We start from the raw sequence: 6,176 nt of genomic DNA on the forward strand, positions 1-6,176 counted from the left end.
ACAGATTCAACACAATCCCTATCAAATTACAAATGGCATTTTTTACAGAACTAGAACAAAAAATCTTAAAATTTGTATGGAGACACAAAAGATCCCGAATAGCCAAAGCAATCTTGAGGGAAAAGAACAGAGCTGGAGGAATCAGACTCCCTGACTTCAGACTATACTACAAAGCTACAGTAATCAAGACAATATGGTACTGGCACAAAAACAGAAATATAGAGCAATGGAACAGGATAGAAAACCCAGAGATAAATCCACGCATCTTGCTCAACTATTCTATGACAAAGGAGGCAAGGATATACAATGCATATATGTGGAATCTAGAAAAATGGTACAGATGAACCAGTTTGCAAGGCAGAAACAGAGACACAGATGTAGAGAACAAACATATGGACACCAAGAGGGGAAGTGGGGGGTTTGGTGTGTGGGATTAATTGGGAGATTGGGATTGACATATATGCACTAATATATAAACATAGATAACTAATAAGAACCTGCTGTATAAAAAATAAAAACATTCTGCATCAGGGCTTCCCTGGTGGGGCAGTGGTTGAGAGTCCGCCTGCCAATGCAGGGGACACGGGTTCGTACCCCGGTCTGGGAAGATCCCACATGCCGCAGAGCGGCTGGACCCGTGAGCTATGGCTGCTGAGCCTGCGCATCCAGAGCCTGTGCTGCGCAACAGGAGAGGCCACAACAGTGAGAGGTCCACATAATGAAAAAAAAAAAAAAAAATTCTGCATCAGAAAAAAAAGTAAAATTGTATGATCATATCAGTAGCTGCAAGAAAAAAAAAGGCCTACACATAGAAAGAAACTCATCTATGATAACTACTCATTTCTATTCTTAGCAAAGGATTTCTTGTTTTCTTGGGGGGGTTGTTTTGTTTTGTTTTGTTGCTTTGTTTTTTTCATGAGAGGATGTTGAATTTCTGCATCTGTTGAGATAATCATATTTCCTTTTGCTCTTGAATGTGGGAAATAAATCAACATCAATTTTTGTAGGTTAGTACCTTTCTTTACTGTTCTAAGAATATTTTTATACTCCAAAATCATGTAGAACTCATCCAAAGGTAACTTTATCATGTCATCTTTAAGATATAGATTTATAATCCATAGGGAATTATTTTTTGTATGGGGGGTGACTAGAAGTCAAGTTTTATTTTCTACATGTATAGCCTACTTCCCCAGCACCATTTAGCTAACTGAGCAGAGACTTAAGTGGCCCCACATAGCAAAAAATATAGACTTCACAACATTAGTTCAGACAAGTCATGAAACAAATGCACAAACAATAACAAATAGCAACACGAACAGACTAAACTAGTGTACTGGCAATAAATTCTCTCAGTTTTTAATAGTCTATGAAAGTCCTTTTTTGCTTCTTCACTTTTGAAAAATAATTTCCAGTGTACAAAATACTAGGTTGTAGGGGTTTTTTTCTCTCAATACTTTATTTCACTCCACTCACTTCTTGCTCACATGGTTTCTGAGAAGAAGTCAGATGTAATTCTTATCTTAGTGCCTTTATAGGTAAGATATTTTTTCCCTCTGGTTTCCTTCATGATTTTTTCTTTCTCTCTGATTTTCTATAATTTGAAAATGATATGTCTTGTGAGTCACTGTTTACCCTACTATAAAATTTTAAAGGTGAAACTATTTAAAATAACTATAACTAGAATAGAACTACAATTTTTAAATATGTAAATTAACAATGCAAAATGTGGGGTGAGAAGTAAAATTATGTTTTTTGTATGTAACTGAAGTTATAAGCTTAAAATAGGCTCTTATAACATCTTAAATACAAGCTATTTTATATAAACTTCATAGTTATGACATAGAAAAAATCTTTAATACACACCCAAAGATGACAAGAAAGGAATCAATTCACACCACTACAAAATATATATATATTTTGTGTGTGTGAACACATAATGAAAACAATTAACAAAAATGGTGATCATAAATCCTTACCTATCAATAATTACTTTAAATGTAATATATTAAATCACCAACCTAAAGACATAGAGTGGCTCAAGGGATAAAAAACCTCCCAACAAAGAAGAGCTTACAACCAGATGGCTTGACTGATTAATTCCACCAAACATTTAAAGAAAAATTAACACCAAACTTTCTCAAACTCTTCCAAAAACTTGAAGAAGAGAGAATACTTCCAAACTCATAATCTTGTATATAGAAAATTCTAACTTCACACACACACACAAAATATTTTAGAGCTAATAAACCATTTTAGCATGATAGTAGGATAAAAAATAAACAAAAGTTAGTTGTATTTCTATACACTAGCAATGAACAATCTAAAAACAAAATTGAGAAAATAATTTCACTTACAATAGTATCAAAAAGAATGAAATACTAAGGTTTAAATTTAGCAAAACAAGTACAAGGCTTATACACTGAAAACTACAAAAATCATTGAAAGAAACTAAAGGAGACCTAATTAAACAGAAAGACACCCCGTGTGAACAGATTGGAAGATTTAATATTGTTCTGGTGGCAATACTCCCCAAAGTGATGTACAGATTCATGCCATCCTTATCACAAATCCAGATGGGTTTTTTTTTTTTGCAGAAATTGACAAGCTGATCCTAATGTTCATATAGAAATTCAAGGAACTCAGAATAGCCAAAATCTTGAAAAAGTTGGAGGACTCACACTTCCAAATTTCAACACTTACTACAAAGTCAAAACAGTACAGTAGTGGTATAAAGATGGATGTGTAAATCAATGGAATAGAATTGAAAGTCTAGAAATATATCCACACATTTATGCTCAATTGATTTTTGACAAGGGTGCCATGACCATTCAAGGGGGGAAAAAACAGTCTCCAAGAAATGGTGCTGCTGGGGGGCTTCCCTGGTGGCGCAGCGGTTGAGAGTCCACCTGCTGATGCAGGGGACACGGGTTCGTGCCCTGGTCCGGGGAGATCCCACATGCTGCAGAGTGGCTGGGCCCGTGAGCCATGGCCACTGAGCCTGCACATCCGGAGCCTATGCTTCGCAACGGGAGAGACCACAACAGTGAGAGGCCCGCGTACCGCAGGAAAAAAAAAAAAAAAAAAACAACGAAATGGTGCTGGGACAACTGAATATACACATGCAAAGAATGGAGTTGGACCTGTACCTTGCACCATATTTTTGCTCAAAACAAATTTACCCCAAAGAGATCAAAGACCTAAGTGTATGAAAAAAACTTAGGTTAAATCCTCATGGCCTTGGACTAGTCAATAATCTCCTAGATATGACACGTGTAGCCCAAGCAACCGACAAGAAAATACATTGGATTTTATCAAAATTAAAAATTTTGTACATCAAAAGATACTATCAAGAAATTACAGAGTCATAATGGTGTCTGTATAACCTCCAGAGACTGGGGCATTGGACCTCAGCCACCCATAAAAGATGACAGCAGCAGCTAGGCCAACTTTTGAACCTGCAATGGGTAGGAGAGGAAAAGGAGAAGGTGATCTGAGCCAACTCTCAAAGCAATATTCAAGTAGAGACCTACCCTCTCATACAGATAAAAATATAGACAAACCACTCAGGATGTCCCTGAAGAGGTTAGGAACCATGACTTCAGGAGAGAGTTGGAAGGGAGAGAAAAAAATAAGAGATCGTCCAACCGAGAACATACAGCCTCCTCTTCAGAGTCAAAGAAGCCTTGATTAGACCAGATTCCCACTGCCAACCTTGATGCAGCTGATCCTCTAATGGATAAGATGAAAATGAAGACTTTGATAAAGAGAGTGATGATGATGATGATGATACTGTAGCTCTTGCAGAACTGGAAAAGATTAATAACAAAGAAAGAGCTGAAGAGCAGGCCAGGAAAGAACAAGAACAAAAAGGCGAAGAAAAAAGAATTCGTACGAAAAACATTCTGAATGGAAATGCTCTCTCTAATCTCACTGGTCCATCCCAGCCTCAGGACAACTTCAAAGTTAAAAGAAGGTGGGATGAAGGCTTTGCTTTTAAAGACTGTGCAAAAGGCGTGGATGATCAGAAGAAGAAAAAGATTTGTGAATGATACGCTGCAATCTGAATTTCACAAAAAGTTCATGGAGAAATATATTAAATAGTACAGTTTTTGTGCTTAATTAAAGACTGTAAAATGTAAACACTCTGACTTTATTGTGGTTAGTTTTTTTTTTCTCTTTCCTCCCTTCTAAATTGTGTATAGGTTTCCCTAATTTTAAGTTCCAAAATATCTTTTCCTTTATTGATACCTTATTTGATAAGGACTTGGGAATTGGTTTAACCCAGTTTTCATCTCTGAATATTTCCAGTCATGTATTTTCTTTTTAATATGGGAAAGGGAATCTGCTTGTAATGTGCTTCTAATAATCTAAAAAAAAAAACAACAGAAATTACAAAGAGAAATCAAAAAATGGGATAGAATATTTGCAAATCATGTGTCTGTTCAGAGTCTAGTATCCAGAATATAAAAAGAACCAATACTAGTGAACAATAAAAAGACAAACAACACAATTTTAAAATGAGAAAGGATCTGAATAGACAATTCTCCAAAGAAAATATATAAATGGCCATGAACAAATGTCTAGGTGTTTCTATTTAGCCCTATAGAAGTTTATTTTGGCCCACTATTCTAATTTTTTAAACTTATTTTTATTTTTTTATGTTTTTGCGGTACGCGGGCCTCTCACTGCTGTGGCCTCTCCCGTGGCGGAGCACAGGCTCCAGACGCGCAGTCTCAGTGGCCATGGCTCACGGGCCCAGCCGCTCCGCGGCATGTGGGATCTTCCCAGACCGGGGCACGAACCCGCGTCCCCTGCATCGGCAGGCGGACTCTCAACCACTGCGCCACCAGGGAAGCCCTAACTTATTTTTAATTTCTATGATACCATCAGGTACACAGGTATCCCTTCCGGTCTCCCACCAGTTTCCAATTTGATCAGCAAACTACCAGTGTCCTCATCGAGATCATTAACAGGCAGAAAGCAGAGCTGTGTCATATACCACTGTACCCCTTTCTGCAGATAATCAGCAACAGTTCACTGATTAGTGCTCTTTCGACCTTTTTGTACAAAAACTAGGCGATGATGTTGTAGCAAATTAACCTTCAAATCTCAGGGACTCAATACAGCAGAAATTTAATTCTTATTCATGTCTCAGTCCAATGTAGAGTAAATGACATTCCTGGGCACTTTGCCACTATGCAATACTCAGGGAACTGGGCTGCCTCCATAGAATGGCTCTAACGTGCAGTTGGACAGGGAACAGAGAGTATAAACTAAGAACCTCACAGAAGATTTCAGGGGCCAGGTCTAACAGTGGCATGTATCACTTCTGCCCACATCTCATGGGTCACACCAGCCTCAAACTAACTGCTGGGAAATGTAATCTTCCAAAGTGCCCAAGGAGAAGAAGTGGTATTGATGAGCATCTACCCACAACTTCCTCAATTTAATAAAACCTCAATCTTCCAAAGCTGGCACTGGCAGGAGCTCTTCCATTTACATCACTACCTTCACCATGCAGACATCAGAGGCTGCTGTAGCCATTTAAACGCACCCACCAAAGGGGGACTAACACTTTCCACCAACCTAACAATGTGGAAAAGACGCTATTCACCAGTGGAGCTAGACGAAACAGGCCAGCTTGTTCCTTACTCAGCCCAGAGAAACTTGGTGATAATTCCACCAATTCACAAGTTCTCTCTGCTGAGAATTGTTGCCCCCTCTAAGCAACAAAACCTGATATGCTCCTATGTTAACTCTCTCTTGCAGGTGGTCCCACATCTGTTCCAAGCAGAAACACTCTTAGATGTCTTACCCCAAAGAACTGTGAGAATTTTTCCCGATAAATCACCTCATTTACAAAAAACTGATACCTGTAAGCCTTTCTTTTTCAGGGGAGACCCCAGTCCCAACCCCAGAAGCAGTGTGGTCTCAACTCCATAGTTTAAGCAGGACAAACACAACAGAGTACCTGCCACGTATTACACCTAGGGATAGATGAGAATTTTTTTAATTTTTATTTATTTAACATCTTTCGAGACAAGGAACTGACTCTGAGAACGTACATTCTCTCCTCACCTTTGTCTTGCTGTGAAAGTGTCTCAGACTTTCAAAAATTGTGCCTTTGCTTTAATGCATTACTCCATAATATGCTCCTGTGCTCTTTTTTTTTAACA

The 6,176-nt window shown here is 38.2% G+C and overlaps 1 pseudogene; it reads left to right on the top strand.

The window, feature by feature from the left end:
• Nucleotides 1-3,424: 3,424 nt before the first annotated feature.
• LOC131743454 (spliceosome-associated protein CWC15 homolog pseudogene) lies at nucleotides 3,425-4,101 on the top strand (annotated as a pseudogene).
• The last annotated feature ends 2,075 nt before the right edge of the window (nucleotides 4,102-6,176 follow it).

The sequence above is a fragment of the Kogia breviceps genome, chromosome 16, assembly GCF_026419965.1.
Source record: "Kogia breviceps isolate mKogBre1 chromosome 16, mKogBre1 haplotype 1, whole genome shotgun sequence".
Classification (NCBI taxonomy): Eukaryota; Metazoa; Chordata; class Mammalia; order Artiodactyla; family Physeteridae; genus Kogia; species Kogia breviceps.